A 13,074-nucleotide genomic window follows, 5' to 3' on the forward strand; every position below is an offset into this window, starting at 1 on the left:
CACAGTTTTTGTTCCTTGTATCAAAGAAAAGTGCAGGCTGGGAAGAAAAGGACCACGTTGTGCTGGCCTCCATCTCGCTGCTGGCAAGCTGCATCACATTTCAGTCCTGGTGTCATTCATATGACATTAAAAAATTCACTGCCGTAAGAAACCTAAAAGATGAAGTGAAAGATCCTGCTAGCTTCTGAAAGGGCCTCTCCTTCCCCACACACACCCCTACCTCCCACAGCCTCTTTCCATCTTCCCTGCATTGGAACCTGTCCTGTCAGCCCTTATCTTGCTTTCTCTTCACGCAGCTGGAAATCGCAGCACGAGCTCTTAGCATTTGTTCTCATCCTATGTGATGCTGCAAAGGGCAGCCTCCATATGTCTCCTGCTGTACAACAGAGAGAGGAGAGTGCAAAGGTCTGACCTCAGAGTAAGGGCAGTATTTATATCTAAACACTTCTCTCGAAGCACACTGTTTCTTAGGGGCCTTCAGATCCTTGGCCTTCAGGGAAATGCAACAGCACGTAGTTGACTAATTGGATGCATTATTTATAACACTGCTGACACACACAGCGGGTTTTCCTTTTGCAAACTGAATAGAGATTGGTGGCAGGCATGCTGGGGACACAAGCTGGGACTGTGACATTGCATATGAATTATTGCTATAACTGTTAAGCTTTGCCAGACTACCTGATCAGAATTCAAACCCTTTTTTAACGCGTGTAAGCTGAGGGGCAAAGGTGCTAATCAACTTTTGACTAAGCTTTGATTAAATTCAGTGTACATGACCTTGAGGTAAGCTAGAAATCAAAGCAGTTTAGATAGGTAACTCAATTTAGCAAAACAGTGCACAGACAGCCCCAAGACAATGGCTAACTGATATGAAAATCTGTTTCAGAAATCCACTGTTGCTCTCTGTCCTTTTCGTATGAGTAGCTATCTTAGATATTTGTGGGGTTTCTGGCTGCTTCAACATGGAAGCAACATCTCCTGTAAGTATATCATCCTGGTATATGCTCCAAGGTAGAAAACTTTTAATTAAATTAATACATCATATTTGTGCCTCCTGACCCTAGCAGTGAAATTTGGAACACATAACAGAATCACAGGATGGGTAAGGCTGGAAGGGACCACTGGAGGTCATCTAGTTCTGCTTCCCTGCTCACACAGGGTCGTCCTAGAGTACATGGCACAGGATTGCATCCAGACAGTTCTGGAATATCTCCAGTGAGGACACAACCCCTCTGGGCAATCTGTTCCCAAGTGTGGACACCTGCCCAGTAAATAAGTGCTTTCTTATGTTCAGGTGGAACTTCCTGTTCATCAGTTTCTGCCTGTTGCCTCTTGTCCAATTGCTTGGCACCGACAAGAAATGCCTGGTTTCATCTTCTTGACATGCTCCCTTCAGATACGTATTGACATTGATGAGGTCCCCTCTCAGTCATCTCTTCTCCCGGCTAAACAGGCCCAGTTTCCTCACCTTTTTCTTGTGAGGTGAGGTGCTCCAGCATTAAATTTGAAAAAAATGCCTAATAAGTCATCGACCTGATTAGCAAAATTGGCCTGTCCAACACTATGATTTTCATGACTTGTGCAGTTTTCTGAAGATACACTTGACAATTCTTTTTGCAAGCGCTGCCTGCGCAATACACCTCCCTCAAGCAAGGATTAATAGTTTGCCGCTGAACAGTTCCAGGGAAACATCAATGATTTAACTGTTTTGATGACTACTGTTTACTTAGAAAAGTTAAGAAAGGTGACTGCAGGATGACTTCCAAACCAGACCTTGATGCTTATGACGACAATTTCAAAATCTGAAAAGGTTAGTGGTGACATTAATGCTACACATTCATATGGAAGGAATGCTTTGTCAGAACCTGTTTTGTTCTGCTTGATGACTTATGGGTATAGAAAGATGAGATTTTATTCTGAACTGCAGAATCATTTTTCTTTGATAGAATGACTGAAATGATTGTCTTTCCGTACCCTGACTCATGGAGATTTACGGCATGGTATTTCAGCCTGATTCACTGTGTGTTTTTTTCACAGGACAATACTAAATCCAGTTTTCCATGAAAGGCTTCAACTGTTAAAGGAGGAGGTGACCAGGCTGCATTTGGGAACATTTTGGAGTTGAGGCAGGTCTGAATGAAAACATTTTTTTAGAGGAGAACTGTCATCTGTGCAATATCAAACTGTGTGTGCATAACTTTCACGATTATTTTCATGATGTTATTTCAATTGTTCAGTTGAACAAGATTAATCTGATGGGATATGCTAATCACTAAATCCCTCTGTGGAGAACCTGCCTCCATCCATTAACATCACTGACCAAGATTAGTTGCCAGCAAGTTCTTGTGGAAGATGTGGTGCATTAGCTCTCCTTCAGAGATTCAGCTGGGTTTTAATGAACAGTTTCATTTCCAGCATAACATAAATCACATTTTTGGTAAAGTGGTGGATTTACTGCTTTTCTTATATCCATGTAAGTTTCCTGATTATTTCAAACTCTATCACCAGTTGTTGAGCCAGATGCTGGAATACTGGATCAGACTGTGTGGTCTGTATTTTTATCTGGAAAAAACAAAATGATTAACTGGACTCTAAATGATTCTATGATTCTAAAAGGCCAAACTATCCTTATGAGCTCTGACTCTCAAGGAAGGGCATGCCTACACCTCTATGCTCCTGAACTCCAGCACTGGGCTCTGGTACAGACATGCAGCACAAACTTTAGCCCTCTCCAATGCAATCTGGCTTGGTCTTGAGAACAGCAGTGGACAGGAGAGATAAGCGCAAACAGGTCAAGTTCTGCTGCCCCCACTTTTTGCAGGTTGTCTGTAAGCCAGCTCTAGTAAAGAAACAAAAAAAAAAAACATTCTAGTGCAGCATCTGCATTGATTTACATTGTATGAATTTCAGAGTTTCTTAATAAACTCAACACAAATGAAACTATAAGATGTACAAGTGCAATTCGTTGGAGGATCTATAAATTCAATTTGAGCCCTTCTGCTTTACTGATCACTGCAGACAGGCTTTATAGAGGTGTGCCTGGAAATCATTCTCATCACTGTGACCAAAGCCTTTGATTATTTTTTTTTTTTTTTAAGGTAAGACAGTTGCTGGATGAGCTGTTTGTGATGCAGTCTTTGGGAGATCCTCCCAATTAGTTTTTGCAAGTTCAACAGCTTAACTTTTACACTATTTAGTCTTATCTCTAGACCATGGACTCAGGCAAGCACATCTCGCCAGTGCTGTCTATTCACCACACTGCCTGCTGGTTTGCTTCGAGATAGCAGAAGATGTCTTTAAAGCTGTCTTGTTTTGCACACCATTCTATCGATGATTTTCTATCTTGTGTGCAGTGGTGTACAGCGTGTGTTCTAGTCGCAAATTCCTTCATGCCTCCAGTTCCCTAAACACTTCTAGAACCCATCCAAAACTCTTGAATCTGATAATCCTAATATACTGATACTATTTGTCAAGTACCTGAGGGACTAATCATAAAGCAGAACCTCTGGTAACACTCTCTTTGCAACATCTGTGACTCTTAATTAAGACATGGTGTGGAAAGTATTAAAGAACAAGCAAATGATTATGAGGTTAGTTTTACTGGAGAAAGAAATTTCTCTTTTCCTCTGGGTTTTGGCGATCCAACTACTTGAATATCACATGCTGCTTTGGAAAGAAGTGAGTTTATCTATTCCGACTGGATATTCCATTATTTTGCTATGCAGGCTTATTACTGATTTACAATGGCAAGTAGACCTATTCCACAGAACTTCCACAGCAACTAAAAAAAAAAAAGATAAGAAGAAAATAGGATCATACAATAGTTTGGGTTGGAAACAACTGTAAAGCTCATCTAGTTCCAACCCCTCTGCCATGGGCAAGAATGCCATTGACTAGATCAGATTGCTCAGGGCCCCATTCAACCTAGCCTTGAACACTTCCACAACTTCTCTGGGCAACCTTTTCCAGAGCCTCACCACTCTCACAGTACATAGTTTCATCCTAATATCCAATCTAAATATACCTTCTTTCGGCAGGGTATTCAGGTATCCAACTACCTGAATATGCCATGCGGCTTCAGAAAGAAGTGATTTTATCTGTTCAAACTAGATATTCCATCATTTTGCTCTGCAGATTCATTACTAATTGATTTACAACTTATTACTGATTACTCCAATGTTAGATAAACCTGTTCTACAGAAGTTTCCCAGCAACTGAAAAAAAAAAAAAAAAAAAAGATGAGAGAAGATCTGTAATTTCAGAGGTCAGAAAAAGAGTGATGAGCATACTCCTACAGTCAACAGAAATCAAATAAAAATATGCAGCAAGCTGTTGCCATATTTTGCCCTCTCTTACACTAAATACAAACACATAATGCAGATGATGCATGTGAGAATGGAGCACAACAGTGGGAGAAGTATGACAAACAGGAATAGCTTCCTAGCACCTCAGAGCTGGGAATCAGCTCTGCATCAAGAAACCAGTGACTCTGAGGAGGCATGAGAAGACATTTTGGCTCCAAGTGCAAGGTGAATATATAGTCTAATGCTGTTTTCAGTAGCTAAATCACAAAACCAGAAGCCCACAGGAGTAAGGAGGAGTCAAGGGTGCTACCAGGCAGTAATGAAGCACACAAAAGACACAAGTGGAGCAGCCACATTACCCATGTTTCTTTCCAGCTTTAGCCAGCCCTCTGTTAACAGTGCAGAGACAAACAGCCCATTTGCTTCACTGGTATTTAGTTTTAAATACTGGATGCACAGATAATAAATTTCAAGCAGAGTAAGCCTAATGGGCAACACTGACTGTCCTGATTTACTGGATGTAACAGAGAAAAAGCGGCCTGTCTCAGTTAAAGAATCAAACAAAACATCATACTTCCAAAAATACAAACTTTACACTGTGATAAATGCATGCTGTGAGTTCTGCACATTTCCAAGAGCAACATATCTTCCCCCGCCACCACCCCCCCCCCCCAAAAAAAAGAGGAAAGAAAATAGAAAATCTGCAGTTTTAGAGATACGTATCAGCCACTAAACTGTTCTAGATTTGGTCAAAGATAGAAACCCTAGCCAAAAGCTCTTAGTGAAAATAATAAATGTATTTTCAGCCTGTCCTTTGAAGGACAAGCTGTAATAGCCTCACAGAAGAGATCTGAAAATACAACTAGCTTTCTATGCAGCATGAAATATAAAAAAGTAATAAATTTTCCAAGTAATAAATGACTAAAAAAGTAATTAATTGTCAATACAGCTCTGTAATATCTCCTTATACGTGTTTTCTTCAGATACTGACTTCATTCACCTATGTTTAAAGATCTGGGATGCACTTTTATGTTATCTTCATAATATTAGGTAGTTCCGGAAATAATGTCATAGAAATAAATCACATGAAGTCTGGGTTTTTTTAAGGGTTGGATCACATGGATAACAGCATATCAAAGCTTTTTAGAACCAGATATTCTCTGTCTTATATAAGAGAGAATTATTAAGCCAGAAATACAAATTTAGATAGAATGTACCGGTATTATGTTGCCTGTACTTTCAGTCAAGTATTAACCCATCTGAGATTGATTGAACCTTGGTGGACAATGAAGCTAAAAGAGCCTTGTGTCATGTAAGAGGCCTCTGCTCAATTTACTGATAGTGATGTGATACTGAACACCACTGGGATAGTAAGACAATTAAGCACATTATTAGAAGAAGATAGCAAAGACTGACAAAGTGCACAGTAGGGACAAATCAAACGAGAACAACATTGTATGAAATGGAAACTCTCAATATAAGTTTTGCTTGACTGAAAAGATGTAATTCCACTGTCAGACAAAGCATCTTATCTCAAAAGGGCCAGATGCGCCATTACATAACTTCAAGAGACTCATTTAGATAACAGTTAAAAAAAAAAAGACTGATTATAGCGTGCTTTTGCTCTATGCAGTTCTGTAAAAAGGGGATGCAACTGTCATCAACAGAAACTGCAAATGTGCAGATCCCGTCTCAGTGATCAGTTTTGAGAAGTGACTCCACTACAGCAAGATTTTGGGGAAACTGGAAACAAATAAGATAATCATGATGTAGTGTGAGACATACAGAAATCCAGTATTTATTACATATTGGTTTTATAGGAGGACAATTTTGATCACACAAATAAATAGAAAATACAGCATTCAAGGATGTAATTTGAGCAAAACATCATTCCCCTTTCCCTTAGAGAGATACTTAAAAAGAAACATAGGTTGCATTTGCTCCTGGCAACATTCCAGAAACGCTCGAATTTTGGGGAAGTTCTTATTAGGATCTATATGCCCAGAAATGAAGACCAAGAGAAGAAGGGATAATTCCAGGATGAGTTTGGTCACTCACAAGTGTGCCTTTGAGCTATGTCTCCTTCACATGAGTCTCCTCAATGTAAGTGGGATGAGACTTTTGAGTAAAGAACCATGTGGATTGTTTCCAATTGATTTTATCCACCACAAGCAATCAAAGGGTTGCTCCTCCAATATTCCCACAATCCTAAATTGCCCCATCCCTGACCTTTTAGATGCAAGTCTTAATACTTGAGATACCATCATCTAGCAACTTTTGTCATCTAAGAGTAGGAAGACAAGGAGTTTAGGTTTTATCAGTCCTTTTCCTTTTGGCACAAAAGACAAGAGGAGGGGAAGGTGGTACAGATGAATTCAGACAGTTGCTTTTGTCTCCTTTTTTCTGTGTTAAAAGGAGGAGAGCCTGAACAGCTAGATTGAAAGGCCCATTATTTCTCAAGCCAGTTCTGTCCTGCCTGGTGATAACAGGCAAGACATGCAGCAACATTTCAAGCACTCTTGGAGACATCCTGCTGCAAGCCTTCCTACAGCTAAGTTCAAAAAACTAATTCATACTGAACAAATAAAATATTGGTTCATCAGTTTTCGCTTAAAATTGACATACACAAAAAGTGTGTCTTTTGACCAATTAAGGTTTTGATTTTTTTTTTCTTTTTTTTCCCCCTTCTTCTCCCCCCCCCATGACTATTGGGTTATTAATTCCAGAAAATTATTCAGAATGCAATATAATTTAACTGTAAATATGCACTAGATTATTCATATTTATCATAAAAGCATAAATTTGTTTATCTATTGTATCTGCAGATGCTTAATAAATCTTACTGAATAATTCTCATAACTCTCCATCTCAGCTAATTTGATTACTTATTAAACTGAATTATAAACAGAATAAACATATCAGGCAACTTATTCCTTATTCTTCAAGTGTAACTGATAACTGATAATTGCTACAACTTTCATGTGCTGTAGGAGTAAATCCTAAAGAGACAAGTACGTTTTGTATACTAACAACCATAATGAATAAATAATCCACAGAGAGTTTCTCATTCATGCACTGTCACGTGTCTCACCTTCTACAGTATTTTGACCCTTTTGTGAATTTATTTGACATCTTAGGCCCATCGAGTAAAAACCTATCACCCCAGACAAAACAGGTCTCTGTTTCCAACCTGATAAAAACTGTTGGGACAGTTTATCTAATTTTCTAATTGCCTTAAATTATGCTGATACAACTGATAGTTTCTAACTTATAACAACAAGAGAGTCACAGGAGGATGGAGAGGAAACTGCCTGAAAAGGAAATACCGTTGTTTAGTAGTCCTGTCAGAAACCCAACTGTCACACGGGACACTTTAGAAAGTGTTCCAAGGCACTGCTGAGCGTCAGCAGGAACAAATCATTGATCCTTTGCAACAGAGATGATGAGATAAACTTCCACTAATTCATTTCATGAAAGGTCAAAAAATTCTACTCGTAAGACCAAGCCTAATTTACCAAGAATTAACATGTCTTCATAAATAAATACATAGGTGAAGACATTAGGTATTATTTTTCCAGTCTTCCTTCTGACAGATTTTTTCAAGACAAGGAGAAATCAAATGCCTTTCTGAAGCCTTAGTTTTTATTGGTGAACAAATCACACAAAGAATCCAAGCGAGACATAAAATTAATGGGAAAATAAGAACAAGTGCCCATGGCTATTTTTTTGTCCATAAAAATTTATATATTCCAGCCTGGTTATTTTTCTGTCCTTTAAAAATCATAATTTTTACAACCGGTTGGTTTTTTATTAATAAAAAAATTATGTCTCACAGCCATTCAGCTTAATCTGATCTGAATTTAAACCAATCAGAAGAATGAACATTCCAGAAAATTTATGGACTTTATAAGCATCTTAAAAAGAAAAATCCTCTGCTAGCAGTTTTTAAACACCTAAGAGAAAAAAAACAGGTCTGCTTTGGAACTTTTCCTCAATACCAGATGAGCCAAAATTTAAGCAGAAATTTTTGAGATAATGCTTTAAGATGTCCCAGGCAAGATAAAGTAAATGGCTACCTGCAGTGGATCTGGATATTGAGGTTGTTTAAGAACCAACAAGATGGGAGCTTTTGCAACTACTTGATTATATTTCACACTTTCCATCCATACCTTCCCTTCCTGCAGGGAGGTGGCTGCTGGCCCCACATACTGAGCAGAAAGTTGGGTCTGTCCCTGCTGCACGGCTGCTCACTGTTACCTGTTTCAGCCATCACCAGTCATTGCTTTTTTTGCATCCCCAGGCTTCCATCTTCCCCACAGCTCTCTTATCTCCAGGATCTCTCCCATTTCAAGGACTTTTCCCACAGCCAGGAACTTCACCTTCTTCTGGTTGGGTCCCCTTCTTTGCTTCAAGACCACTTCTTTCTGGTACCCCAAGACTCATCCCCCAATCTAAACAGTTTCTACTCACAAGCACAGGGCCTGAGCAGCTTCCTACCTCTGTGGTTCTCTCTCATGTCTCTTCAGGAATTGGAGGACTCCTGATATGACACTTTCATTCAGTCCATGTGTTTACAGTCAGACTCCAGAATTCCAAGGAGCAATCAGCAAGCTTCTACTTGAGACCTTGAACATTCAAATTTGATACTAACCTCCACACATACACTCAACTACCCGGAACCTGTTAGTATTCATGATTTAAGCTTTTTTTTTTTTTTTTTTTTTTTTTTTTTCCCCCTACAAGACAAGTTAATAGTAGCCTGATTTCACTTCAAGTGAAGACAATTGGATTACTTTTACTTGTTTCAGTAATTTTCAGTAGCAGAATTTTCCAAGAGCTGATTATTTGTTGCACATAAATGTATTTTTCTGAAGTGGTTCAGCTAATCCATTACAGTTTTTTGCCCACTGGATTCGATTATTCATGTGTGAATAAAACTTTTCCAAAAATGTTGTTAGTATAAAGAGCTCCAGAAGTGTTTCTTGAGCTGATTAAAACTGGGTATGTGTTACAAACCTAATGCTCGTTAACTGAATTAAGGAGCGAAATGCATTTTCAAGCTTTGCTGGAACTGTTGGAGGGAGTCATGGCACAAACGATATAAATGAAAAATTTTATTAACTATTGTGCTGCATTAATATTATAGATTATAAAAATTGTTATGTAACAATTTTCTTTTATTAAATATATTAACAAGCTACCTTATTAAGGTCAAGGAACTAATAACTACAATATAGCACCATAGCTATCTCGATTGTTATTAGTTCAAGCTATAGGCAAAAATTAATCAGTATACATACTCAATTTTAGGCATGTTTGAGTGATCTCATTTTTCAGCCAAACATTTTAACATAGATGCATGCATTTTGCAGAAAAAAGCCACAAAGACTTCAACACATTGTTATCTTAAATATATACTTAAGTAGGTTGCACAGCTATGGCCCAAAGATGTTCCTTGGCTTGTTCAGTGGTCATAAGAACAACTTCTTAGTAGGTGAGAGTCTGGGAACTCTGGGAAAATACTTTATCAATTGCATCCCTTACCAAATGCATGTCAGTGAAATGCAAGATCGAAGTTGTACAGTTGATCACATACATCTCCTACATGAAATAAAAAGCTCAAAATATAATTTAAAATGTTAGCTTAATAATTTTCCTCTTCTAGTGCCCCCCATAAATGACATATTGAAGTCAGAATGGCACCACAAAGAATTAGAGACCATCTCTCCAGATGTCCTTCATCAAGCTGGTAAACTCATAAGACACACTGTTTATACAAATTTTGCACCATTTTATCAGTTTATGAAAAATTTACCAGCAAGAAACCAGATTATTTCACTGGTAAAATCTTACCTAGCTTACTAGACCTAAGAAAGGGGCAAAAAGCTCTGGTTGTTCATAACCTTCAATTTTCAATCAATTATGTAATTGGGCAATATTTGGCTATATTGATAACAACAGATAAAGATGCCTTCCTGACACAAAATTTAGACCTGTTTGAGGAAAAGATCAAAATATTTCACTACGAATGAAAAAACATCCAGTTTTTGTAAAATCCTGTTTTCAGGGACTCTAAACCCCCATAGCCTATGGGATTTGATTTCAAACTCAAGCAGATAGCTGGCACACATGATTTCAGCTAGAATTACTAGTTTTGACAAACTGACAATTGAACTGAAACATAGTTTTACTTGAAAAGTAAGGAAGTGTTCTCAGCCTTATCTATAATTTCAAAGCTGAGAGTCTGGCAAGTATTAAAACTTTGACAGTGGAGGCACAAGAATGTAACTTTAAAGGTTATTCCTAAGTAATATATGCAGCATATGAAAATCTCTCCTTGATGTGGAAAATTTAGTTTTAAAGAAAATACTTGTATTACTTCTTGTCAGTGCTGGCAAGTCAAGAAAATGGCAACAAAGCTCAGTGAGCTTCATATGAGATTGATTTCTAGTGTCCAGTTTATAAACACAGAGAAGAATTCTCCACAAACACTGCAAAGCCAAAGCATGTAAGTCCTGATGTTGTTTTCCAAGGAGCTGTTAAAAGTTAAATCGCTGTTTAAGCTTTAGATCTAGCCTCATAAGAGACAAATTATGCTAACAGACTATTTTTTTTTTTTTTGAGGCCCAGGCAAAGGGACAAAATAACAGTGAGCCCCAGTCATATCTCCTGCAGTAACTTTGTGTAAATATTCTCTAGCACTCGCATATGTCAAACGCTCTGTCCTTCCACGTCACAGAAGCATTTCTACATCTCAGGCCCTTGGGAAGCAAGATGTAGGTCTACTCTGGAACTATAGCCTAGGGTGAGGTACCATAGAGACCTGCTGCATCTTTAGCATGGTTGCCACACCAGTGAAGCAGGTAAGTGCTCCTGTATGAATTATGCAGTGCACTGGCCTGAATTATGCAAAGCTTCACCACAGAGGAAGCAGCACATGCAGAAAATACAGGGGAAGGCATGTGAAAAGATATGACAACCATGTACAGTTAAAATCTGAAGCTTTTCATTACACTTTATATATTATTAGATGTGAAAATGGATGCAGTCACATAATTTACAGTGGAACTCTGCTGATAAATAATGAGACACTGTTAGCTACAAGGTGACTGACTCACACTGGATATTTTGTTGAGTGAGAAGACAACTGCTGTGCTTGACAGGCCAAAGTATCATATGTTTCTAGAATAGGAGAGACCTACTTTGTTCTGTGATTTGCTGTCAAGATCTAGTAATACTGGCCAAAGTGGCTTGCTGTTTCAATAATCACCAGTTCTGATACTCTGCAAGTCCAACAAAGAGACCATATGCAACTAATCAACAGCCCAGGCTGTCTTTTCATGGTCCTTTCCCTGCAGGCAAAACAGGATGTAATGGGAAACATGCAGTGGCATCCGCAGCGAGCCCCCTACCTCTTGCTGCAAAACTGCAGAAGCCTTATCCCACTACTGCAGGCAGGGCAAGTGCAAGGACATGGGTCAGGACAGGCACTATCTGCTCCGCCATTTACCAGGTACTCAGTCCTAACTCATTTAGGTTGCTTTGAGAGAAGAAAAGAGGGACCTGGATCCTTCATTTGCAGCCACACTGGGACTCTGGTAATGAGAACCCTTGGGAGATGTGTATCCCCCATGAAGGCTCAGCTCACCGTGGGTTTTAAGATAAGGTCCCACGCATGTGTGAAGCATTTTGCTTAAGGAAAGCACTCAGAATAAAATGACAACAGTTCGAAGCTTATTTTGCTTCTTATGTGAAAAGTTCAAGACAGATTATTATTTTAGGAAGGCATATCAGATCTCTTTGACAGGTTAACTTGTAACTCTGGAGTAAGGGAATTGGATACTCATATCTAACATCAACAGGAGCCAAGCATCTAATTTCCTTAGGCTCTTCTGAAGCCCCAGCATACATTTCTCAACTAATTGAAAGCAGATTCTCTTTTACTGTAATTCAGAGAGATTTCTTTTTGCTCTTACCAAATATTCTTCTGGGCTTCATCTTATAACTACATATAAAAATATACTGTTATATGGCAACAAGATTCAAGAAAATGCATGCAGAAAAGTGTGATAAAATTAACAGTGAGGAATCCCATTTGAAACACTGGCCCACGAGTAACTGGCATCAAAATTTAACATAGTTATATTACAAGGTTTAAGATTTACTTCAGGATGAGAAGACCAATCCTATATGGAATTGTAGCATCTCTGATAAAGATCATAAGTACATAAATAGTAATCTGTGTGTTAGATGTGCTTCTTTTGTTCACATTTATTATTTTCACCAGTATTCAAAGCCTCAGTTAGAAGGGGCTTCAAAGCTAAAATATTTATAAGCCAAATAAACCCTGTGACAAGCTATTTTGTTATGACATGAGGATAGGTTAGCTCATGAGGCACAGACAATTTACAAACATTTTCTAAACTGTCCAAGAGCCCAAACTGTATGTTCTTACATTGACTGAAAATACAACATCCTCTCAGCCAAGATTTTTTCTAGTTTGCTAACAATATACTCTTTTCTACCAATATTCCAGATTCCTTTGTAAACATTCAAAAGGTTACCTTTTAAATAAATTAATATAATAGGAACAGCAAAAATGCATGTATCCACTCTTCCTTTACTAAAACGGTGATTTGTTTTTATTCAGTCTCTTAGATCAAAACATTCAACCCAATCAACACACATTCTTCTTTACAAAGTCATTAGAATCTATGTTCATGGTTATTCCTGTGCTTCTCAGAGTCTGCTTGTATTTAGAAAGTAAGCA

General features: G+C 38.3%; 1 protein-coding gene across 5 annotated transcripts in view; it reads right to left on the reverse strand.

Annotated features, from left to right (window-relative positions):
• Positions 1-13,074, reverse strand: part of PLD5 (phospholipase D family member 5) — a 174,628-nt gene that overhangs the window by 22,013 nt on the left and 139,541 nt on the right. The gene's annotated exons all lie outside the window — the stretch shown is intronic.

This window comes from Empidonax traillii, unplaced genomic scaffold (assembly GCF_003031625.1).
Source record: "Empidonax traillii isolate 1590-97213 ecotype Southwest subspecies unplaced genomic scaffold, ASM303162v1 scaffold206:size1282135, whole genome shotgun sequence".
NCBI lineage: Eukaryota > Metazoa > Chordata > Aves > Passeriformes > Tyrannidae > Empidonax > Empidonax traillii.